Source organism: Macrobrachium rosenbergii, chromosome 41 (genome assembly GCF_040412425.1).
Source record: "Macrobrachium rosenbergii isolate ZJJX-2024 chromosome 41, ASM4041242v1, whole genome shotgun sequence".
Taxonomy (NCBI): domain Eukaryota; kingdom Metazoa; phylum Arthropoda; class Malacostraca; order Decapoda; family Palaemonidae; genus Macrobrachium; species Macrobrachium rosenbergii.
This window is the reverse complement of record NC_089781.1, coordinates 41915153-41942578: the sequence shown is the minus strand read 5'-3', so window position 1 is coordinate 41942578 and position 27426 is coordinate 41915153. Positions and strand designations below refer to the sequence as shown.

Here is a 27426-nt window from a genome sequence, read left to right as displayed (position 1 = left end):
GACTTTGGTTGTCTGATAATTTTCTATGCAGCTTTTGTAAAGACTGTGCATTAGGTTCAACTTTTAAAGTAATCCAGTATGAGCAATTTAACATCCTTAAAATCGGCGATTTTTGTCTTGTCATGAAGTCTCCTGATATTAAATAACCACCATCCATTCTAAAACGACAATAGTCTCCCTACTTTTTGTTCAGGTGAATATTGTATCAGGTGGATAAATATCTTAAATAATGCTGGTGCCAGCACACGTCTCTGCTTCAGGCCATATTTTCCAACAAAACATGTGACCCGTCTTCGATGGGATATTCTAGCCTTTATGCAAAAATGAAATGATTTTACAATAAGTAAATGTCTGGGTTGGCAACCATATTTTTCCTATTGTACAAAAAAAAACCCTCTTTTTCTTACCTTGTAGAAACTTTCATAGTCTAAATATGCGAAGCACAGTAGGACAAACTTCTCAACAATTTGCTTTCATTTGTTTGGAAGATTAATAAAGGTTTATAATAGCATGTGTAAGTAAAAAAAAAAAAAAACCACAATACTCTCAAAATATATGCATTTTTAAAGTGATTTTAATATTAGCATAATAAACCTGGCAAAAATTTTGCCAGCTATGTTCAGCAAGTAGATGGCTTTAAAATAGTTGCAGTTCAATCTTTAACTTTCATTCTTGTGGAGCTGTACAAAATTAGAATCTGCAAAATCTAGAAGTATAGATTCTAAGTGACCTTTCATCTGAAATCTTAAAACTCTATGCAGAAAAGCCATTAATTCCAAGGGACCTCTTTCGTTTGTTGTTTGCTTGTTGTCACATTAAATTCATCTTGATCTAGTTGAGAATCTGCAGCATATATAAGAATAATGTGTCATATTCAAGAGATCATTCTACAACTCACTTGCAAAAAGTCTCTAGCAGGCCTAAGAAAGCTGCAAAGGAAAACACTAAGTACAATTAGTCTCTCGATTTGCTATCTCCTTTTATTGAATCAGGATTTTCTTTTTTTTCACGAAACAGACTAAGAGTAGTGCACAATCATGAAAGCAACCTGTGCAGCAGGAATAAATGAATCCTTAATGCAGTCCGTGCTTGTTGTGCGTTTGCATTTGAGAGCACATTCTCTTAAATTTTGTTTAGAAAGTCGTGCATTGAACTTGGCTCTTCATAATAAAGATATCGATACACTTAATGAACATGTTTCCTTCTCTCTGAATCTTCGCTGTGGCAAATTTCACTTTTCACTATGATCAGTGCCACATTCAACAAAACGGACTAATTTTAGCTCTGCTGTACGGGTCAAAATAAGATCGTTTTGATGCTAGCATTTAGATCGTCGATGTCACTGTCTTTCAATTCACGTTATCTAAGGAAATGTGTCAGTTACACAGAGAAGAGCATTGTGCACATCCCTAGCATGCACTGGCCCTTATCATTTATTTCTTTGTACCTTCTCTTCCAAAACACAGTGACCAACACTTCTGATCAGTGCCAAACTGAACACTGAAGTCTGTTATGGCCAGCAGATATTTTGTCATGGGAAATCTATTTACTCTTTAAAGAGATTACATATTTTTGTATTTTACTTCGTTTTTAAAACTCAGAATTAAAGCTTTTATATTGAAAAGATTCGCAAAAACTTTCCTGATTCTAAATGATAATTTTTGGTGAATGCATGACTGATGAGGCACAAGGTGGAATGAAGGAGTTCCTCCTGGCTGTGGAGCAAACCCATCTTTCTTAATGCCTAATCCACTATTCCAAAATATAGTGTCCTTTTTCAAATACTTTCAGCTTCAGATATGCAGCTCTCAGAAATCGCTAGTGTCAACATCCATTACATTATTCAGCTGAAGTGTTTTCTGTGAATCATTGTCGTGAGTTGAAAAGTCAAGGTTCTTATATCTAAGCAGACAATCAGAAAGATTAGGTAAGTTTTGGTAATACAAGACTTTATAACCCAGCCTTTCCAGGGACCTTTACGTGTGGCAATCATGTCATTCCTAAATACGGGACAGATCAGAAAAATTTTGAATCCTTTCTTACCCTCCTCAGGGGGTCCACAGCTGCACTTCTTTTGTATGGGAGTGAGTTATAGGAGTACCTGGTAAGTCCTTTGGTTTACGGGGTGCCCTAGAGCAAGAGCCATTGCCAGCACAAGGCGGGCTTAATCTAAAGTTCCTTTGGTCTTGGAATGAATAGACTTCCTTAACGGAATGGAATTGAAACATTCGTCATCAAACTGTATCGAATAGAACCATGTGTCTCAGCCCTCAAGGAGAGGATCCATTTTAGGCGCCATTTAGTTCTGGAAGGATAAGCTTGTCATTATTAACAGTATATTTGATTCTACCGCTGTAATTCCTCTGCGCCTGCTTTATAGATCTCTTCATTTATCTCCTCTTTTGCATCTATAGCAATAACTTACAACTATTCCAAGTAGAGCTCTTTTCTATAATTCTTCAGTCATAAATGTTAATGTTTAGCAAGTTTGTATTTACTCAATGCCATGCATGAGAGAGAGAGAGAGAGAGAGAGAGAGAGAGAGAGAGAGAGAGAGAGAGAGAGAGAGTTAATTATTTCAGGTACTACAGTTTTGACCAGGGATATTTCAGGTATATTTTGAGCTTGGAATAACATACATAGAAATGAACACATCATATGCGCGCAAGGAAACTGAGCACGGTTTATTTGTGGTAAAGCTGTATGCTAGAGGAAGTGGGCAGTCCGCTAAATTGCACTTTTGCGGCAGGGCTTAACTAACTTAGGATGGGACAATCGAGTCGTTTTCTGTGACCTTGAGGAGAGTTTCTCTTGATTACGTCATATCTGCCTCAAAGAAAACGGGAAAAATTACTGTAAAATATCTGAACAATGCAGTCAAGCTTGGCAGGCTCACGGTCGAAGGGCAATCATATTTAGGGGACATAAAGATCCTTATCTGTTGTAGCATTTTTAATTAAACTGTATTAAGTAAAATTATCGTCTGCCATTTTACTCTTCATTAAAAAGTACAAACGTTTAAGTTTAGGATTCAAGTTTACAATGACTGATTAAACTTATAGATTTTTAACCCAGCAGATATTAGACAAGCCATTCACGCGTGAATGCTTGGCAACTACTTTCTTACTAGCGATGCACAGTATGTGGCTGATGAACCAGCAACGTCCACAGACCTTTGTTGCTGGCTTCTTCCATCCGCCTTCACTGCTGGCAACTGACTGACTGCGCTACTCACCACAAATTGCCATATCTCTTCTTACCTCTACAGCATTTACTTTGGCATGAGAGGTTCTCTCTCTCTATCGCCCATAAAATGTTTTATTTAAAAACTGAAAACCACGTGAATAAATTAGCATTTTTTGACTTGCAACAAACCCAAGGATCGATTAAATTGCGCATACCCAAACTTTTAGGTCATATTTGGTAAACGATAAAATAAGCAATATAACAATACATCTTAAGGCAGTATCCACATGTGATCATTTTTTTGAGGAAAAAACCTTGAAATGCTCATTTTCACCGTCCTGCATATGATCTGAAACTTCGGAAAAATGATAAGACGACATTTTTGGTTTGTTATATGTTTTTTATATATACAAATTCGCCCCAGCCACCAATCTATTTGATAAATGAAGTTACTTTGAGTCCAAATCAAATAGTTGCACCATGTGCTACTTATGGAAACAAATTTTTAAGGCATTTATGCTGGAATGATATAATGCTTAAGTAATCATACGAGCCGAGCAAAAAGATTATCGTTAACCACATAATCATATTGTAGAATGATTTCTAGCGATTTTCCTGGTGTGTTATATATTTAAACGGATGGACGATATTTATAAACAATATATATATATATATATATATATATATATATATATATATATATATATATATATATATATATATATATAACTGACCAACCTGGCGCTGCCCGGGATAACTGAATGACAATATTAAACTAACTCTCAACCTCTCTCTCTCTCTCTCTCTCTCTCTCTCTCTCTCTCTCTCTCTCCTCTCCCCTCACTCTTCTTTCTCTCACTCTCTCCTCTCTTTCTCTCTTTCTCCCTCCAACCCTCCCTGCCTCTTTCCCTCTTTCTTCTACCTAACAACCCCCTACTCTCTCTCTCTCTCTCTCTCACTTCCTCCCCCTCTCACTCTCTCTCTTTCCCTCTCTCATACTTCCTCTCCCTTTCACTCTTTCTTTCTCTCACTCTGCCCCCTCTCTCTTACCCTCTTTCTTCTTCCTAACACCTCCTCTACTCTCTCTCTCACCCCCGTTCCCAACCCCCATCCTCTTTGGTTCCATTGATGTCTTACCCCCACAGTATTATTTTCCAGACAGTAAGTCATAAGTATACCGAAACTAGGTATGATAAATTTCGTAAAGTTACTAGCTCTACGGGCATAATCAGCCCCGTTTCACGAGCAGAACCAGCCCCATTTCAGGGAAGCCCTTCCCAACCGGCCCCCTATGGTGCCCTTTGGTGCTAGTGATGTCTTACCACCACAGTGCTGATTTCTAGATAGTAAGTCATATGTATAACGAGTTTGGTTGAAATTGCTCAATGCTTTTCAGAGTTATGCAGGCACATACACACACGTACGTCCATTTATATATATATATATATATATATATATATATATATATATATATATATATATGTATATAATTGAAATCATCATTATATTTACAAGTTTTCCTGTGTTTAGATCTGACTACACTGAAAGTAACTGCATCTCCTCCTAATCGTAATTAATTTCTTGTTCCATGTTAGTAACTTGTGATCCTTAGGAAACAACATTACACTGCACCCAAGTCCCTACCAAGCAGATATAAGAAATAGTAAGTGTACACAAGAAAAATTTGCGCTTCTCGATCATTTTGGAGTCTTCTGTAGTAAAGCCACCAATAGATTTGACGATCGTTAGTTTTGGGCGACTTGAGTTACCTAGCGTCGTTCACGATTACAGTCAAGAGTTGGTCATGTTCAGTTCGAAGATGGCAGCAAGGTTTTTCTGTGATCTTTATTCGTCTTCAGTTCTAAATGATGTAGAACCAACTACTTTTCTTTCCTTTTTTATTTCTATTGGAGAAAATGAATTTAAAAGTACAATTTCATATCATCTTAACATTCCTAATCTGAAGGGCGCCTACCAACAAATTTGAGCGGCTGCTTCATTTGCGCACATCGAGACACTCTGAGCTTCCTTACTCCTAATTTTCCAGATGTCAACCAATCAGTTTTTGCGAGGCATTTGTATTAGAGGCTCCAAAGCATCTTATTTATGAATCTTACTTTAATTTTCGGTAAAAATATTCAAATACCAAAATTCGAGTCATCCTCACATATAAAATCCAACAGTAGACATCATTCATGGTTAATGAGCCTATGGTAACGAGAAGCAAGTCATAACTCTGTCTTTTGCCGTTTTTCTTCCATTTCTCAAAATGGCCTCAAATGACACTAACATCAAGTTTCCGCTCTACTGTCACTGTAAACTGCTGAATATCCGAATTTGAGCTCCCCATTATATGACATCCTCTCACTATTATTTTCCATTTCATTCACCCTGCCATCACTTGCGAGCTCATTTGGCAAAATGGGTTCCGGCCATGTTCAGTAGGTTGTGTAACGTCCAGCCATGGTATTTAGGTTAGTTTCTTAACTCACTTTGGTTAAGAAGTCTGATATTATAAAGCTGGTCACCTCTATTTTGCAATGGCAGGTCTGGGTCACCCTATCCCATCAATCTTTGCCTTGGTAAACATAAGTACCTTTCACTAGGTCAATCATCTTAAGAACAAGCTAAAATAAATATCTATCGGTTCTCTCAAGGTTAGCAAAAAAAAAAAAAAAAAAAAAAAGAAATTCCCATATCTCCAGCTGAAAGTTTACTGCTGTGTTTCATATTAAAAAATATATAATATAATGTAATATAATATAAGAAGCGACTATTGGAAGAAGGCAGGCGAGGTGCATATAAGTCGTTTGGTGGATTTGTTAGACTGAAAGACCAACTGTGTAGTAAGCTTGGAATCATCGGCCAAGGTCGCCTGAGAGACGCTCAAATTGATTCAGTATGCAGAAAATGTGAACTTCTCAATCACTGTAGTCACGTCGTCATCTTCAAATGACAGACATTGGCGGCAAATCATATACAGGAACCTTCGTCCACAATGACTTTCGTCGCGCCATATATCTGAGGATCTCTTATGCCCTCCTAAAAATTCATTCCTTTGGATACGTATAGCCGTCTGCTTCTGTACAAACTAAACAGAAAAAATGGACAGTTATATGAGTACAATTTGCGTTTACTCTCAGTGACTATATATCCATGAACTAAACAGAAATTACAAATTTTATGCTACTTGGGGGTCCAACTGGCTTCGCATCCTATGTATTCCAAAAATTTTCATAACTTTTCGCATTTAAGTTTTCTGAATAAATTACTGGTGTTTTTACCTATCTCCTGAAATACATCGTTATTGGCTTGTTAAAATTTTACCGTCTTCTTTTTCTGAACAACTACTACACTGTACAGCATATACAAACACTAGTAGAGTAGGTGTTTTTTTTTAGTCTGGCTGACATGATTCTTCATCTAGTTGGTTTCCGCCCAACTGTTGCCCACCGCACTTGTTTACCAATGTTTATCTACTTCGAAAATATTGTTGTAACCTTTACGATGGTTCTATCTCCTCTTACATGTAACAGAAACGGGAAGTCATTATTTATTGGATTTTAACTACCCCTATGAATCGGTCAAGACTCTTAAGTCAGCCTGTATAAATGATAAACTTGGCTCAACAGCCTTTCCATAAAGGAGCAACATCCATGCTTCAGTTGCCAGTTCTTGGTTTGGTCCTCGGAAACGTTAGTTCACGTCATCGACTTGACGCGTAATGGTACATAAAGAAAAATCTGCGATGACGTGTTGATGAAATAAAGTTAAGTAGTTCCTGACCACACTGATGGACCTTGTATTGAAGGCTATCTAGACAAAATTTAATGTACGCTATGCAGAAATTAGGTATAAGAAATAAATATACCTTTAATATCTGAACTTACCAAATTTTTTTGGGATAGGGTTATTGATTAAAATGAATTAAGGGGCGACTATATATATATATATATATATATATATATATATATATATATATATATATATATATATATATATATATATATATATATATATATATATATATATATATATATATATATATATATATATATATATATATATATATATATACATACTAGTGGATCCAGAAAAATTTCATGGTGGCACCAATTCTCATATATATATATATATATATATATATATATATATATATATATATATATATGTAAATGAATTAAGGGCAGCGAGTATATATATAATATATATACATATATATATATATATATATATATATATATATATATATATATATATATATATATATATATATATATATATATATATATATATATATATATATATATATATATATATATATATATATATATATATATATATATATATATATATATATATATATATATATATATACACACACACTAGCGAATCCAGAAAAATTTCATAGGGGAACCAAATCTCATATATATATATATATATATATATATATATATATATATATATATATATATATATATATATATACACACACATATATATATATATATATATATATATATATATATATATATATATGTGTGTGTGTGTGTGTGTGTGTGTATATATAATATCCATATTTCTATAATAGATTTTTTCCCATTTCTATATTTGTCATTTATGTTATTATTATCTAAATCTTCAATATTATTATTTTGTCATTATTTTCATGGTGGGGACGTGCCCAGGTGCCACCCCCTGGATCGGCTAGTGTGTATATATATATATATATATATATATATATATATATATATATATATATATATATATATATATATATATATATATATATATATATATATGTCTTCATCCCTTAATAAGATATGTTGACTTTCTTTTTGAGAATTGGTAGTTGATGTCCTGGATATTCCTCAACCCTCCCGACCCCTAGATTTCACAAAGACGACGTCACATACTGGAGATCAAAGAATTTTCGATCATAATTTTAACCATTTCTCTCTCTTTCAAAATGAACACACACACACACACACACACAAACAAAGGGAGTTAATGCATATATCTGTAATGAATGCAACCTAATGCTGAACTAGGCTTAAAAACTATGAGATATAGAATAAAATAAAATCGTACTCTACCTTTCTCTCTCAGCAAGTAGCTGTACAAGCAACCACTCATTTGATAAACGTTGACTGATAGCTTCCGCTTTTTTGGCGATAGGTTTGACATGATTAATCACAAATTTTTCTTTGCCTCACACAACAGTTTTCCTTAACCATTAAAAATCTTGACGAAAACACTTTTGTTATCTTGTTTTACCACGAAAAGTTATCATATATCGGGTTACACCTTAATGAACATTGCCGTATAAATCTAACTTCCTCTGCTATTAACTTGAAACCATCACATATCTATGACATATGAAGCTGCTGCAAACAGGGACGCATTACCGGGATCCTCTCTAAAACGTGTAATGTATTGAACCTAGTTCTATTGCAAGCTTTTTCAACTTTGGTCACTATCACACGTGCTGCGATTGAGCTATTTCACAGGAATGGCTGAAAGGTAAGGAGGATATGCACCGTACATGTTTCAAGGACGAACAGGTTCCTCTTGTTTATTGCTGATGTACTACTGACCCTCTCAGTTAATGAAACTCAAAAGACCGGTGCAGGGAGGAAGGCGGGATCGTAGGATCGAAGCTACACTGTGTCAGGGCAGAGGGTACGGCTAAGGCAACGCTGGTGGTAGGTATGCAAAGGCGAGCTTTCACGAAAGGAATTTCCTTCGCCTTGTCCTCTAGCTTTTCTAAGGGAAAATACTGAAAGTCATATTTGTAGTGTTCAAGTGATTAAAAACGCCGAGTACCCAGCGGTTTCACGAGAAATCTGGGCTGCAGGGGAGGACAAAATATCGTACCGGAAAATGCAGCCGCGACCGCGGTGGCCTATATCCAAATGTGGAAGGAAGTTCCTAAGGTGCCATCATTTTAAATTCTTCACCCTACATTCGGGTTGAGGTTTACCCCTCAATTTCTTTTTTTAATTAATCAGTTGTTTACCGTAATGTCGGAGGTGATTATAATAAAATATGACGTGAATAGTAACCTGTCGGCGTTCGCCGACCACAAAAGTGTAATCAAAAGTAATCCAATGCACAGGAACTCGGTCGAAGCTGGTGTGAGGTTTTGCCTTAAAGGACGTGAGCATAAAGGGAACGGGGAGGGGGGAGACAGGGGCTCGCTAGGGAGGAGGGTTACCGATTGCATCCTCCATATAAGCACCCGGCAAGGGGATTGTGGACTTGAGCACCACCTGCAAACGAATCAGAACCTTCAGCGATGCAACCCGAAAGAAATATTTCGCTCACATTTTCTTTTCCCTCGTTACAAATAGAAAGCGCACTCCTGCTCTTCGAATCCATTTAAGTACTTACAGGCACATAGATCTCACTTGTAGGTGAATCATGATGCCGTATAACATACCTGTTCCACATAACAGTATCCGTTTCAAACATATACGTAATACACACACACACGCGCACATATATATACTGTATATAATATATATAATATATGTGTATATATATATATATATATATATATATATATATATATATATATATAAAACAAGTCCTCACGTGAAAATAAAAGGAGGTACCAAGACTTTCAACTTTTATTCCAAGTCATCTTTAGGGTACTAAATATGGTAAGAAAGCAACTTGCACAAGAAAGCAATATGGGAGAGATAACAATAAAACACTTCAACAACCTGCTTATGTAAAATACATTCCTCAAAACAAAAAGATACTTACTGGAAATGTGCATTTAATACAAATCACAATACAAAACTATCTGTTTGTAAAATATCTAACAGCTTGTTTTACTTTTGAATAATTAAGAATACAGCTTTTCAACAATTCGTCCATCTTAAAAAGACCATCGCTCAAATTCATGTTGCTAAAAAAACTACTGAGTCATCCTTCAACTAACAATCTGTCATGCATTGAGGAACTTTTAAAAACTACTCTAGCTGAATTCCTGTCTCCAGGGTGTTCAATGTCTCTTACGTGAGAAAAGATGGCACTACAGCTGCTGTTTGCATCCCGTAAATTGTATTTGTGCTGTGTGACTCTCTTACCTAGTTCCTTACCAGATTGTCCAATATATGGTAAATTACAAGTTGAGTAATTACTTTTATACACAGCTCCTGTTGGCATTACTGGTTTATTACAAAACAATGAATTCTTGATAGACGAGGTATTATTAAAACAACATTTATTTCCAGACTTTTCAGGCTACGTACAATCGATAAAAATTCACAACGGTATGGCACGACTAAAATATTTTCAGTGTCGAAAATACTTGACCTTTCATGATTTTAATTTTTTTTTTTGGCACTTTGGAGGCAACTATCAATAAAATTCTATGGGTAGCATATTTTACAAACCTAATTTTGTAGTGGGATTTGTAGTAACTGCTTATTTCAACTAAGAATGTTTTTGTTTTGAACAATGTTTTTTGCACACTTAAGTAGCTTGTTGACATGTTTTATTGTTATCTGTGACCCGATATTGCTTTCTTGTGCAAGTTGTTTTCTTGAAACTGTTTAGTACCCTGAAATAAAAGTTGAAAGTATTGGTACTACCTCCTTTTATTTTCACGTGAGGACCTCTTATATACTTTATCCACAGGACCATTGTGGAAATGAAATTATTATATATATATATATATATATATATATATATATATATATATATATATATATATATATATATATATATATATATATATATATGTATGTATGTATAAACAAATAATTTAACTTATAATCATTGTTCTTCTAGGCATCTTGTACTTATAAAATTCTCTGTATTGTTTTCAGTTACGTAGGCTACTGTCAGTCTTGAATTCATGGACAACGAAATAAAGAAAACTGGAAAAAAGAAGGGACTCGCGTTACCCAGCTCTTACTTTGTAAGCTTGCTACAATAAAGCTGTAAAGACATATTTTTGAGAAAAGTGACCGAAAGCCAGAATTACCTGAGAGCTTCCTTTATTTTCCTTATTTTATCGGTTTTGGGCCCATAAATTCCTTTGTAGAAAATTTCAGTGTAGATGTAACCTTTCCATGTAATAACACTAAAACATTTTTATATGAGATTGTCCACACCAGACTACCAACGTTGTTTATAAAATCTCAGGTATGGATTGTGTTTCGTCAGACAAGTAAGGAATTAAACGTCAGAATGAATAAACAAATAATCCTTTAGAATTGGCCAAAATAATAATGCTCTTTTTGAGCACCTCAGTGAAAAATCTTGTGGGAGTAATTGGTCCCACAGTAGTGTAATAACAATATGTAAAGTTATTGCTTCCAGAAGTCATAGAACCTGTATTAATATAGCTAACAAACGACACCAGTATTGTTCAAATTCCAGGTCTGGAAACACTATGTTCTAATGAGTTTTAAAAAATAACTAAAGAATATCTGTAATTCACTTTCTTAGTGGCTATAATTATAGTCTTACACACACATATAAATAATATATATATATATATATATATATATATATATATATATATATATATATATATATATATATATATATTATATATACAGAAATAGAGAGGTTTCATCAGTATACATTTCGTCTAACAGCAGTTGGCCCTAGAAGATGTAAGTAAACATTGTGGTTTTTCCTTTACCCTCGATGGATCCATAACTACCTCACCCATTGCTGACAATACTTAAGACGCAGTACATTATCAGGAATGGGACCCATATTCTTTCACTTGGTGTTTGAATTGCCACTCCTGTCATCCTACTATCATCCAATGCATTGACTCCAAAATGGCTATGCAACTCAACTGCTTTCATTCTCACAATGCATACTAAATTTTTTCTCTCATTTTTGTGGCTTTCTTTTATGCTCATAACCTCACTCTAGCTAAAATTTACTTTCAACTGACTCCCCTTAAGGACACTTTCAAACTCTTTGATCAACGTCTGCAGCTCCTCTTCGTCTTCACCAAGTAACGCTTTATCAAATGCCACCATTGAACCGTTCACACTATTCGAAGCTTCTCTTCTCATTACTCTAACTTCTACCTAAATATCCTATTTTTTGCCTGATATCTCTCAATTTCTCGCCTGGTGTGAGATCTACTATTCTATCAAAACTTGACACTTTCACTTATATATAACACTAGCCTTTTTCATCATAACAGTTCCAGTCAAACTGTCAAACAGCAAATTACTTTCCCTGCGCGCTCAAACTTGCTTTTTATATGTATGAATTGTATCGTAAACTATTTCCTGGTCAGTGTATGTTGTACACACTTTTTCCTTTTACTCTTAATTTCTCCTAACTGTATCCAAGCCGTCCAATCGGTTTTTATGGCCTCTTGTTAAGGACTTAAGCATTAGACTAAAGATCACACAGAAGAGCAACAAAAGGTGATGGGGCTCATATATAGATGGTTCCTTTTAAGCATACAGATAGCAATTTTTGTCTAATACTTCTCACACTGGTCATCGTAAACCAATGCGCTTTCTTTTTTTTCCTGGGACAATTACATTTAATATCTGCCACACAGTCTTACCTGTATACTTCTGAGCCAAAGACTAGACATGATATTCAACAACGGGTATTTCGCCAAATTACTAACACAACTTTCACGATCACCAGGCAATACTTCAGACTATATGAGCCATAATCTTGTAGAAACTGCAGCATCCTCGCGCACAGTGGATGAGTAGCCTATGCCTTAACAACATAGCAAACTGTAGTGTTAGACAACATGGCTATTACAGACTAACAAAATGACCTGGGCTATTCATGACGTGAGAGTATTAACAGTTCCTTACAATGCACTTAGTGTTGTTTTTTTAATATAATACGCGCACACATCCACGCGCCGCGCTCTCCCACATATACATACACACATATATGCATATATCAACAAACATTAAACTCCTAATGTCATTTGATATCAAGTTCGCTCTATCTCGGAAACAGTACCGAACGGGAATTACAATAGATAAGTGATAATCATCAGATTGACTCGAACCACCAACAGTAGGCTACACACACACACACACACACACACACACACACACACACACACACACACACACACACACACACACACGTGCCAGTTTCAGTCGTTGTAGTCAATCATGTAATAATGTATCGTTATTCGTCCTATGCCAGCATTTCTCTTTATGCATAATACTTATCATTTACGTACCCTTATGAAAGTCAAAGAATATTGTCTGGACCGCAACTCAAGATTTAGCTTAGTGACCCTTAAAATTTTCATAGGTATATAGAAAACGTTACCTTAGGTAGACATCCTTTTCAAGGTATTCTTATGTAAACATCTTTTCCAATCCACGTTCTCCATATGACTCCATGTTCTAAACAACAAGAGCACAACATGTGTGAAGTAACGATCAAGCATTTATTAATCTTTGTTTTCATATGGGTATAATTGCACATCATTATGTTAGTCATCGTACTTCAATCATATCTGTTTCGATATGTACGTATGTCTTATAGTTTTACAACTACATACATACATAGATACTCAAACACACACACATACATACTACATACACACACACACACACACACACACATATATATATATATATATATATATATATATATATATATATATATATATATATATATATATATGTGTATATACAGTACATGACTGATCATGAAATTTAGGTCTTACAGACCAAGCACCAGAACCCATCAGGATTATTCAGCGCAGCAATGAAGATGCAATATATAAATTAATGATGTGATTGATAATGAAAAGGTGAGTGACAATATACTGTACTAGTTAAATTCAGTGCTAAAATACGAACGTGTATATATATATATATATATATATATATATATATATATATATATATATATATATATATATATATATATATTGTATATCAGAATAAGTTACTGATGAAAAAAAGAAGAAAAGGGAAGAGGAGGACTTCTTCAACCAGCCAAATATCCCGTATATAATAATAATAATAATAATAATAATAATAATAATAATAATAATAATAATAATAATAATAATAATAATAATAATAATAATAGTTAAACGACCACTGCAGAGCAGAGCAAACTTGTTTGTTGAGGTTTGTTGACTCTGCATAGATAATTTTTCGAGTGTTGTAATTTATACGTTTAAAATGGGGGTGAAAAACCAGAGGAAACACCTATCACCCCCGCTATAAAATCTGTGGATGTAGGGCCTCATTCCTTTAACATTTTACCACATATACAGACGGCCTTTTGGCAAGGGACCATGCTGGCATAAGGCCGACTTGATCTAATCCGGCTCAGCACTTGCTCTCTAGAGTTTTTCTAATCACAGCAATGAATTCCTGGCGGTAAAATCATAAGAAAGTAAATAACGCAGAATTTTTCGTGGCAACTGTTACAGGATTCACTTTGTTTCTTGAATAACGCTGCTGATCCCGCCTAAATTCTGATTCATATTTAGAGTTTTTACTTAATGAAAATACTCAAAACGCAGAGGCACAGGTTGTGCCTTTAAATAGGCGGATAATCAGAGATGTCACGAAAACTCGAATTAAGGAAAAGATGAAAGTGAAATCAAATAGGGTCAAACAAAAATCTGAGGTGAAGACAAATCAAGTAGTCTACTTAGAGAGTATAAGAACTTCACAGAATTTGAAGTTCCTACGTTAGACAAAGCACTTTGATTCACAATGATACTGTTAAAGTGGTTGGTTTGGATGGATTTTGGCATTCAAGGATACTACACGAATGATTTAAACGTTTAAGCGGTAATAGTCACTAATTTTGAGAAAGACAGACTATGATTTTTGTAAAAGAAATAAAAAAAAGACACCCTTCTATATGTATTCACCAAGGTTTTCACATAGAGGAGATTGTTTTTAATGAAACTTTGAGGACAATACACTTTTCAGTGCCCAACGGAAAAGCTAAGTGGGAAAAAGGGGGAAATTTTATTCGAGTGTGTACACCAAGGAATTAAATCACACCTAGGAATAATTCACCATATCATCGCCATACTTGGTCCGGAGAGGAATTGAACATTTCACGTTCTATCTCGTAAAGAGTATTCTTCTGGAAAATGATTAAATCCCTTTTTTGCAAACGTAATAACCAGCTTCCCAGTTCAGGTATTACATATTCCTAAAATTGCTCTTCAGACATGCCTAAACTATCAGTTCTCGATAGGGCAAGACGTACTATGGCAGTGGTCGCATATTCGACTGCAATGTGTTTCCGATAGTTTGTAAGTATGAATGTTTGACGAAGCAAAAGCCACGTCAAATATTATTACTTCGATCTTTCATTCAGCTAGCATTTCACATTATATTCTATATTTTATTCATAGTTTTGCTGTTATCCAGCCTTACAAAGTTCACTTCTTAATTGTTGGACCATTATATCATTCAGTAATCTTAGCACATGGACTGTAAATACTGTAATTTAGCGCAAACTAAGGAAGCGAAGCAGGTCCATTTAAAGGTATTCCTTGTATTATTTATCTAGGTCTATCTCCAGGTCTGCCCCAAAATAAAACGAATTAGTCTATATTGTTATTATTACTATTATTCAGATCATGAACCCTATTCTTATAGAATAAGCCCACACGGGCCACTGACTTGAAATTCAGGAATGCCAAGAATATGGAGTTCATTTGAAAGAAGTAACAAAAGGTATTAGGAATACAGATAGAAGGGATCGGTTATTAGAAAAGAAACAATAAATTAGCAAGGTAATAGATAAAAAGATAAAAATACAAGTTACTGAAATACAAGGAGAATTATTTTAGGGTACTGATGCATTGCATCTTTGCTTGAGCTTTTGAAGTTCCAATTGCACAACATGCTCAGGGAGACTTCCACAGTCCAACAGTGTGAGGAGCAAAGGACCTCTGGAACTGTGCAGTTCGATAGCGAGGCACATTTGCTTTATATCTGGTGCTGCTTTTCAGTCAGGAAGAGAGGATTAGGGATCATTTGTGAATGTGAAAGATCTCTGTTAAAATACTACTTATGAGAAGCTGACAAACAAGAAACCATCCGTCGATGGTCCAAGTCATAACTGCTAATGTTAGGAAACAGAAACCTACGACCAGAAACTGCTGTCTAAAAGAAATAAATCTCTGACATCCGCTCCCGAGAACAGTATTCTAGTAAAGTAGGCACAAATGACCTTAAACAGGTTGCGTTGATTTGAACACAGCTGAAGGCCGTTTCTTACAAGCAAATATTTAACAGTGTTTTTGCGAAAAGATCACTCTCACAATGAATATTTTCAGCTTTGATATGATGGTCTTGAGGCTTGAGGGTAAGACAAAGGGTGTTCGTAAGTAATGCTTTCTTAATGTCACTTTTATTATAATGGTATCACAGGTTGATCATAGTAGGTATCTAAACTATAAACCGGATAACAAAATTTCCCTAAATATTTGACAAATGTCCTGTATTTCGTTATCCAAAAGTCCAGGGATGACCATACGTAGTGCTTGCGGGAATACTGAAGAAATTACAGATTTTTTTTAATATTTAATAAGGCCTTGAAAAACAATGTTCATCAGTTAAATGATTTGTTGCTTGCCTGTTTATCTGTTTATCCATCTATCTACATATATATGCAAATGTATTTATATATATATACTGTATATATATATATATATATATATATATATATATATATATATATATACTGTATATATATATATATATATATATATATATATATATATATATATATATATATATATATATATATATATATATATAAAAAAGAGAGAGAGAGAGAGAGAGAGAGAGAGAGAGAGAGAGAGAGAGAGAGAGAGAATCTACGTCACTTTTTACCAGATACGTAATTTTAGTAACCGCAATGCCCTCTTAACTACTTTGATTTCTTTAAACTTGTATTGAATACGTGATCATTGCAAAGCCTAAGATCAAACTAAATAACCAAATGAAGACCTTCTGGTGCCCGGACAGGGTTCTGACCTGTATACAGAATATTAGAATGAGGTTATCTACCTGACCATGTATATAGACGCACACACACATTATATATAAATTATATATATATATATATATATATATATATATATATATATATATATATATATATATATATATATATATATATATATATATATATATATATATATATATAATAAATACCAAAACGTCACCTCCATGTTGAAACTATGTGACAGATATTTTAATAATCTTGGGAATATAATGCTTTTGGAAAATTTTCTGTGTAAATTAGATAAAACTGGTGATGAAGGGTTACCAGTTTCCCGGTCGGACGTTTGATCTAGAATTCTCTGTTGAAAATTAACGTCAACAAAAATACTCAGTTTAACTAATTCCAAAACTTGACTGTCAGTTACTAGTAAATTCAGTCATATGAATTTATTTTTGAGATATTCTTAACCCAGTTAAATCAAGAGACTGAGTGGGTCTGCATTAGACCAAGGAATGCTATTGAGCCTAATTTGTTAAAAATTGTCTCAGGGGTAAGTAAAAACACGTGCAACCAGAGAACATGCAACAAAACTTACTACTCGGGGGTTGGGAGCGATCGCGATAACGTTTAATTTTCTCTTCAGGTCTAATGAAATAATCAAATGGTGACTGAGGTAGTTCCTTACAGCGGTGATAGCAATTTGGTAAGATGCTTTTCAAGTTTATACGATAAAGCCTACAGAATTAATAATAAGTGTTTTATGATTACTTTCCTTATGTAAAAATAATTTACTAATCATGGTATTATATTTAAAAACCATAGTATTATAATAACAACATATAAAAATATAAACCTCTCAGGCTCTGCATTGTTCAAAGTAACAAATAAAAGTAACTTTAGTCTAAGTCCTGTACCATATACCCTTGATCCTATTCCAGTGAAGATGTTTAAAGGAGTTTAGAAAGAGGAACTTGAGATTATCAGTCATTCTTGATACTGCCCCCAGCCTCTCCTTGTTAATCCAGCCCCTGGGTTAATCCTCAACAGCTGTTCCTCATCTGACGACCATCTTCAAACCCAGTGACCATGATAAGCTTACAGTAGTTCCATAATCCTTCATAATCCTCTGTTGCTTTTTAAAGTAAAACAACCATCTTTGTAATCTTTAGGTTTTATGTAGTTTGCTTGAGAATGCCTTACATACAAGGCAAACATCTAGGAATCCTCGTGGATATAGGGTCAATCTATATTTTTATTTTTTACCATGCTTTGTGATTCACACACACACACACACACACACACACACACACACTCATATATATATATATATATATATATATATATATATATATATATATATATATATATATATATATATATATGTGTATATATATATATATATATATATGTGTGTGTGTGTGTGTGTGTGTGTGTGTGTGTATAAATACGCCCGATAACTTCCTTTGGGAGTTAAATCAGACCTCTGAAGATGTAGGCCCATGCTCAACCCATTCAGCTACAAAGCAAAGAAAAGGAGAGAACCAGACACGCAGATGGTATCGACAACCTCTCGTTTGGGGAGTCGAACCATCGGTCAGCGAAGCCAGCAAGGAGAGAACCAGATAAGAAGGTGCACGTGTGGCATTACAGTGGAAACCACTGTAACCTACTATAATTCACCCCCTCCCTGCCAATCAGCAATAAGTGGGCATATTTAATTCCAATCTGCCAAGGACCCTAGGTGATGTACACACTATAAGCAGGCACTAATGCCTGAAAGTAGCTAGTATTAAAACTTACTTCCTTAGGGACACAAACCAACGACGTCTCAAATCCCAAGAAATGAGGCTGTAGTTAGAATCAATTTTACTCTAGGGAGTAAGATTAAATGTCTTCACGCAGTGATGGTGAGGCAGAACGGGGGAAAGATCATAGTTAGAGTGCAGTGGTTCCAGCTATGAAACCGCATATGCAGCTGTACTGTATATTGGTTCCTCTCCTTTATCCCCTTTGTAACTAAATGGACTAAGTTTCCACTTACTTTTTCAATAGTTGCCGGTTTCACTCCCCAAGGAAGGAAGTAATCATTAACATCTAGTTCCAGGTGACAGTGCCTGCTGATATATATATATATATATATATATATATATATATATATATATATATATATATATATATATATATATATATATATATATATATATAATAATCTAAATAATCAACACAATCACGTGTGGAACAGAAATAAATTTCTGACTCACATTAGGATCGAACCCAGGTCTTTCAGTTGAAAAGCAAGGCCTCTGCCGCCTATGCATTCAAGTCATAAAAAGATTAGAACCTAAGCACAACTGTACCTAAGGCTTTGCCTGGGCAGACTAAAAGCCTCGAACACCAGCGTGTTTCCCCAACTTCCCGGCTCAGCAGTGACCCAATTGACAGCACTTCATTCGAATTATGCCATCTGAGTGAATGTGATGGAAGTAATCAACACAGTCACGTGTGGAACAGATATAAATTTCTAACTCACATCAGGATCGAACCCAGGTCTTACAACTGAAAGGCAAGGTCGCTGCCAACTAAGCCATACAAGTCATAAAAGATATTAGAACAAACGTGCTTTACTGGTGTACCCATGGCTTAGTTCGCAGCGGCCTTGCCTTTCAATTGAAAGACCTGGGTTCGATCCTGATGTGAATCATAAATCTATTTCTGTTCCATACGTGATTATGAGATTGATAAATATATATAATATATATATATATATATATATATATATATATATATATATATATATATATATATATATATATATATATATATATATATATATATATATATATATATGTAATAGTCGCTGATAGTTGTATAATGAAATGAATAAGAAAGATAAATATGGGCATTTTCTCATCTCTAATCACTAAGGAATAAAGAAAACGCAACAAACATAATTCTTCCTTACGTATGTTGTATAATGATGTTCTTACAAAATTTTTAAACATTGCAAATGTAATTTTTGAATGGCAATGATATCTATATTTGGGGACGCCAAGTAATATTGAACGTAATTTTAAAGCTTCATTCATGATTCCTGTTTACATGTGTTTAATTCTGTATATTCAAACTAACATATGCCTTCATGTACTGTATATTGTATACATCAAAAATTTATCAACTGAGAGAGAGAGAGAGAGAGAGAGAGAGAGAGAGAGAGAGAGAGAGAGAGAGAGAGAATTATATTTGCTTCGATCAAATTCTTAAACTGCAACATTCATGGACGTAAATGACAAAAGAGTAAATAGTGTTGTTCTGCTAATCTTGTCAGAGCCAGTACTAAGGACAATACGAACTTCCAACTGGGCATGTTGTTTGTCTGCTCATATTACAAGTAACTACACTTAGGACGCTGAGTCGAGTTTGTGTCACTGTCAATCGCAAAGACAAAAAGTACATGTGAACTCTACACTGGCAGGAATTTCATGACGCAGTTATTTAAGACACCATTTCTGGTGAAAGATTAAATTGAAGTTGATGAAAGGAGCAACGTATAAGGATAAATAATTTGCTTATGAGTTTCGTGTGTTGCATTATAAGATCGATGTGCATAATTTTATTTCAGACTTCTGTCGCGAGAAAGTCTGCACTGTAAAAAGTAATCTCAGACTTGCTCTGTGTTGAACCTCATAACATGATATAAGGAAAAATTCTAGGAAAAAAAATTTTTAACTTATCGAGTTACGCTTCTTTTGCCCAATGTCCATAAATGAAATTTTAAATGTCTTTGATTTTTGTGGCGTAGAGACCGAATCGCGCAAGACTGCCCAAAACAGGGAAGTGATGATAGACTCTCCTCTTGAATAGAGGCTGGTTGAATAATTCAAGAAATGACCGAGGAGGAAGAGAATTCTCCAGTCTGGAAGCGATGGCCCAGAGAGAGATTAATAATGTCAGTTGACTTTGTGACCTACACACAGTACAATATCAGAGGAATTTTTAAAACTAGCAAGTATGTTAAAGCTGGCAATGTGGAGGAGGCGCATAAAGAAATATTGAGACCTGTGCTGAAAGCAGTATCTTTAAAGCAGCCAGAGGGAGTAAACTGACACAGATTAAGTAAGAGTTAGGTTATTTATTATAAAGAAAACCTTGGATTTTACTGTACAGAGGATTAGTGTGTAGTGAGCCTCTCCAGATATGAGAACAAAACGCCACACAAGGACAGACACGTCTCACATAACTCTGATGGGGCAAATGATTTTCAGCTAAGCACAAGACATGCTATTTATTATTTATAAACGTAAATTGTTGATAAATAAGAGTAGTTTGGGTTCCTAATCCTAAAACACTATCGTGAGAGTGGAAGGTTTATAAGACAAAGAGGCAGAAATAAAACTGATCTCAAAAGCACCAAAACAAACGAATTTTCATTCGTTCCATTCACAGATACCATTCACATGCACATTGAGAGGATTTCAGATGTCTGAGAAAGACTGAGAGCTAATTTCTGAAGAGGTCTGAGTTTGAAAAGAGAATGATTTGTCGAGAACAGAATCATTTGCATGTAAATGAGTTGGGCAAGAGTTTATTTTAAGTTGGCTATAGATGAAAAGTAGAATATACAAGAAAGGGTCAGATTCCTGAGAAACACCGTTAGAGGAGCACAGGCAAACAGATGTAATAACGTCAGTTACAGAACTAACAGATTCATCCAACAGAAACGAAGAGGCTTACAGTCATAACCTTGGTGAGTAGCTAACAAGGCGTTATGGCAGGCTTTGTAAAAGGCCCTTTAAATATGACAGCAATGATATAAGTCCCCAAAGTTTCAGATGGAAAATGGCAATATTTAAGTAGTAGTAGGGTAGGAGACTACCCGTTGAACTTGCCCTTTGGAGGTCATACTGATGATCGGAGAGTGAGTTTCCAAGCGTTTGAGAAGGTGAATGCTGGATAGAGACGAAATGGGGTCCTGCAGAACAATATGATAATACTCGGAAGAATTTTTTAGTTACCAATCTTGGGAATATCCTGTACAAGTGAGTGGTCCTGAGATGAAGAGCAGATACCAGTGTTTGGTATAATCAGAAAATGACGGCAAAATACCACTGAGAAATCGGGAAAGCTTTCTTAGACTGTCATGATTTTTTCACATCCTTTCGAATATAAAGAGCAATAAGTTGTACGTCCAACACCACGATGGCCATTCTACTTCGTCATGAATTAAGGGTCAGGTGCAGGTAAAACTTGATTAAGGCTTCTAATGTAATACAGTACAAATAATGCTTCAGTGAACTGATGAGCAGTGTTTTGTCTTTCATCATTTCGGACTCACAGCAAGAAAGAGGTTAGGCTAGTTTTAGACGATCCCTTATTCACTCTTCAATTTATTGTCTGTGGTAACTGGTGCTCTGGATAATATTATTCCAGTAGACTGTGATTACAATAACTGTAATTAGGAGATCAGGTTTCATTAATATGATACCTATATGACTGTCCAATATATATATATATATATATATATATATATATATATATATATATATATATATATACACACATATATATATATATATATATATATACATATATATATATATATATACACACACACACACACACACACACACACACATATATATATATATATATATATATATATATATATATATATATAGATGTCTGTTGCACATTAAGAAAAAGAGCAGAAAATAATAATGCTGAACGCTTTTCACCTGACAAGGTCATTAGTGAGTTTGCCTGCCATTTTCAGTGACAATTTATCTTTCAACTGGTTTCGCACTGAATCAAACTCAATACGAGAAGCTCATTTGTATCTTGCTGGCTTATTTCACGACTGACAAAAAGGATTCAAGAAACAATATGATACAAAGTTAGTAGTTATGTCAAAACCATCTGCTTTTGTTTACTTTTTTAGATGGTTGACGTACTTTAATTAGGTTATTCCTACAATTAATTTTCATAATATCTGTTAATGAGTGTGGCAACATTATGAAGTTCAGTGTATGATGACTAAAAGTTACAGCGGTATGCTTTCAAAATGATACAGCCGTATTTTGATTAATCTAGTTGATTTGAGTGTCCAGCATTATTGTTCTGAATCATCCATTTGCCAAAAATAGATAACATAATATTCTTACATTTCATAACTTGCAAATCAACGACAGTGCAGTGGACGTTGATAAAATCCGGTGCCTGGTCAGGTCGGAGTTTAGTTCCAGAGAAAAAAGGGGGTCTCAGTACAGACGGCCCATATCATCTCCGATCATTATCTGCTGTGCTAACATTGACATGTCGCGCGTCTTCCGTCTTATGCACTCTCCCAAGCCGTTGGTTTTGGGACGCTAGAGATCAGGCTTAAACGCATTTGTGAGCCTAGTGAAAAGAGTTTCCTTTGCTCTTAATGGAAAGATGCATCTAAAACAGATATTCGCCACAATGAAAAAAGGTCTAATTAAGAGAATCCATCTACTGTAAATGTCTTTCTTCATAAAAATATTTACTCAAAAAACTTTTCAAACAATAGGATTTTTTTTGCAGACAGTCAACACTTCTATTTAGATTCAATAAACACGAGTTTCTGCAAGGCTACATAACTATACCTTCACCCCAGCAAATGATGTTTCTTTTCATTTCGTGTTATGAGCACAGTACCTTTAATGTCGTTTCTAGAACAGCCAAGTCAGTACTATTGGGCATTCGTAAAACTGTACTGTTAAACCAATTAGTGAAGGCATACTGAACCATGTCACATCAAAGTGGTCTATGTGACATTCACAAATGGCGTGTATTTCACCGACAACAGAACAGGACTTTTCTGGATCTAGCAGGGTGTGTGTGACAGATGAGTCTCTTTTCTAATGAGCCTAAGTATCCATCCCACTGGCAGTCTGTCACCCTACCCAATCGAATTTGTCTGATACAGAATCGCGGTTAGAAAAATAGTTATTGTATTTAATGAAAACGCCATTTGTAAAACCTGTAAATATTGAAGCAGATCATTAGGTTCCAGGAATGGTAATGTGCACAATGTGCACTGTCTGGATTACAGCAGCACATTTTCTACACTGACGTTTTCATAGCTAAAACAAAATAGAATTTTTCCACTATGTATAGTCCTGGCATGGGGATGGCCAGGGCTGCAAAACTGAAATTTATGTGCAAAGAATTATTTGGTCTATTTATTTTCACGAGTACTCATTGTTCCTTGCGTTTATACGAATATTCCAAGATAATGTCGAGACAAGTGTCACTTTATTATAGTTATTTGTCTTCACCAAAGAAGCACCATTTTATTGGCATGAAATGTTTCAATTATCGGATTGATGTTTAACTACAATGTTTAATATTTCTCACTTCTTATGATCCGGACTGAGTTTTTATTTTTTACAAGACAGCCAACTAATCGTGTAAGTTCTGTGTTCAAGAAATTATATTTTTAATGACCAAACTTTTACCTGCTAGTTCTTCAGTATATATAAATTCTTTCCTTTCTGCCTAAGACCATACTTGCAACAATTTGGCAGAATTTCATCTCTCATTGAATAATGTCTGTCAGTCCACCAAATGAAAATTTCTGAAATTCAGTTACAGTAATTTTAAGGTTCTTTCTTGGTTTCACGGAATAAGAACCGCTTCCGGTAGAAATTAATTTTAAACCGTGCATATGAATAGAATACCGGCCATTTAGCAGGTTGCTCTCATTTACCAAAAGGGGATGAAGGAGAAAAAAAAAACTAATCTAGGGAACAGCCTGTTTTAAATGCAGTAATTGTAAGTTCATATCTCCTTGTACCCCTCACTAGGTCTGGAAGCTTTCTTTGCCAAGTTTTGAGCTTGAAAAGTACATCGCACCTATTGCGATAAACAAGAAACACACTCCGTGCTTTTCTATTTTGTTTAATCTAACGATAAAAGATTAAAATGCACCACTTGTAGAAATATAACAAGCCACAGTTCTTAATGAGATGTAGGCTCTGAGTTCAGTCATATGTACATGGTCAACTATGAAGTTATACTTTCTCAAGTTCTAGGGTGGTAAATAGAACGATGACAGCAGAATAATCAGACACAGGCAGTGAAATAACAGTGATCCTCTTCAAAGTTCAATTTGTATCACCGTATTCCTCACCACGGTGCAATATGCAAAATAGCTGCAATGACTTAACAGGCTAAATGCTATGAAACTTTCAAGACTATGAGGAAGGAATACTGTACGATGATCTGTAAGGTATAACACGTAGTTGCTATTCAGCACAAGCTCAAGGACATCACAGGTGAGAAAGCTGTTTCGACCGACCTTCCGGTGCAAGAAAGTTGCCGAAGGTGACTTTCCCTTTTTGTGCACCTGGGAAGGAATCACGTCCTTATCTCGGCACCAAGCCGAAGACAAGAGGAGGGTTGACCGTAGTATTATTATTTACGTTGAAACATAACTTAGGACTCTGAAGGTAGCTGTCACAATGAGGTCCGACAGCCACAAGAATGACTGAGTAAACTCATTTAAAGTACATTATACTGCAGTAGCTTACACGCGAATATTGTCTCTTGTGGTCCATGGTGTCGCTTCATTGTCATGTTGAAGACACGGAAGTTCCATAAAGAATTTCATCTAGCCGTAAATGGATAAGGCAAGGGGATGGTTCTTAGGACTATAAGAAATGTGATGTCTACTGTATCTAAGTGTCAATAATCTAAGGTAAAAATCATTTCACATATAGGCAGTGTATTCTAATCTTCGATCTTCCCGAAAATTTCTCTTTACCTAAAACTTCATCTACGTATCCCAGAGAACGATCAACATTAGCTGAGGCAAAAGACTTGACGTTACTCAGTTGTGTTAAAGCAACATCACATGCTATGTATGTCCAGATCTGTCGGATTGTTTCGCATAAACTCGGATGCACTTTGCTTATGTACTTCAAAACATCCGGTTAATCACTCCAACAGTTTAGTTTAACAGCTTCAGGTGAAACAAGGATAAAGGTTCATAACGCAAGTTAAATGCAAAGAAACAGACTTTAAATTTATTCTAACGCCCTTTAGTAGTCCTACTCCTCGAGCGTGGAAACAAGTCCTTTTTTTGAATGTTTCCTACAGTCGGAGCATCTGACGAAGTTTCAGAATCCTGTGGAATCAAGAAATTGACCATTTATATACGGCTTCTGTTCTGATGTTTCAGCACTGCCTCTAAAACAAGGCAGGTGATGGATGCGTTTCGATTTATTTTTCACATCATTCTGAAAATGATATCACTTGACTAATTTTCAGTATAGATTAAGATTTCCTTTATTTAAAGTGTTGACTCATAATCATTCGCGTTAAGGCTAAGGCTTATCCGTAACATTGTTAAGAAAAATCTCAGCATATCTACAGATGCGATACATGCAGTTCATTATATTCTGATTTGTTTTATGTGTTTTGAAAGGAAATTTGAATTTCATTGATTCGTTACTCCGAAAACAATACCTACTTAGAAACGTTATTTGATATAATGTTTTACTAAAAAAGGTGCGAGGTGTTCCCATTAACCAATGATATAATGCTTAGAGGAGAAACTTCTTTTAAATAACGCAATTTGACAAAATCAGCCTCTGACTTTTATTTTTCGTTTACGGTAACAAATTCTTTCTGTATACACACACACACAACACACACACATTCATACGTACATGAATATATATATATATATATATATATATATATATATATATATATATATATATATATATATATATATATATATATATATATATATATGAATATTTTATCATATCATGAATGAATTTTTATCACATCACGTGATTCATTACAAACATTCCTTTTAATTTAATATTGTGCTCTACCTCGGAAATAATATATATAATATATATATGAAAATATATTATTTCGAGGTAGAGCGAATTGGATATTAAAGGACGTTTGTTTAATGCTTATATATATATATATATATATATATATATATATATATATATATATATATATATATATATATATATAAAACGACGCTCTGCCTTCAACTTTCTACCCTCACCACTGAGAGATCACTGAAAAATCCATTGAAAAATCCACTGCGCTCCTGTTGACCTGTTCTAAGCAATAATTATGGACTAATTGGTTAGTCGACTTTAGCGAGTTGAAATCATGGCAGAGAATGGCGTGGGGGTAGTAAACTAATCTCAATAAGACCCTCCTCAAATATATATATATATATATATATATATATATATATATATATATATATATATA

At 34.7% G+C, this 27426-nt stretch overlaps 1 protein-coding gene and 1 long non-coding RNA gene across 16 annotated transcripts in view; both read right to left on the bottom strand.

The window, feature by feature from the left end:
* Positions 1-8419, bottom strand: part of LOC136826832 (uncharacterized) — a 13417-nt gene extending 4998 nt beyond the window's left edge. Inside the window, exon 1 of the long non-coding RNA XR_010849718.1 lies at positions 8283-8419. This is a non-coding gene — a long non-coding RNA (uncharacterized lncRNA). The remainder of the gene's footprint in view (positions 1-8282) is intronic.
* The window catches only part of LOC136826829 (uncharacterized), a 1026023-nt gene that overhangs the window by 635679 nt on the left and 362918 nt on the right, over positions 1-27426 (bottom strand). The gene's annotated exons all lie outside the window — the stretch shown is intronic.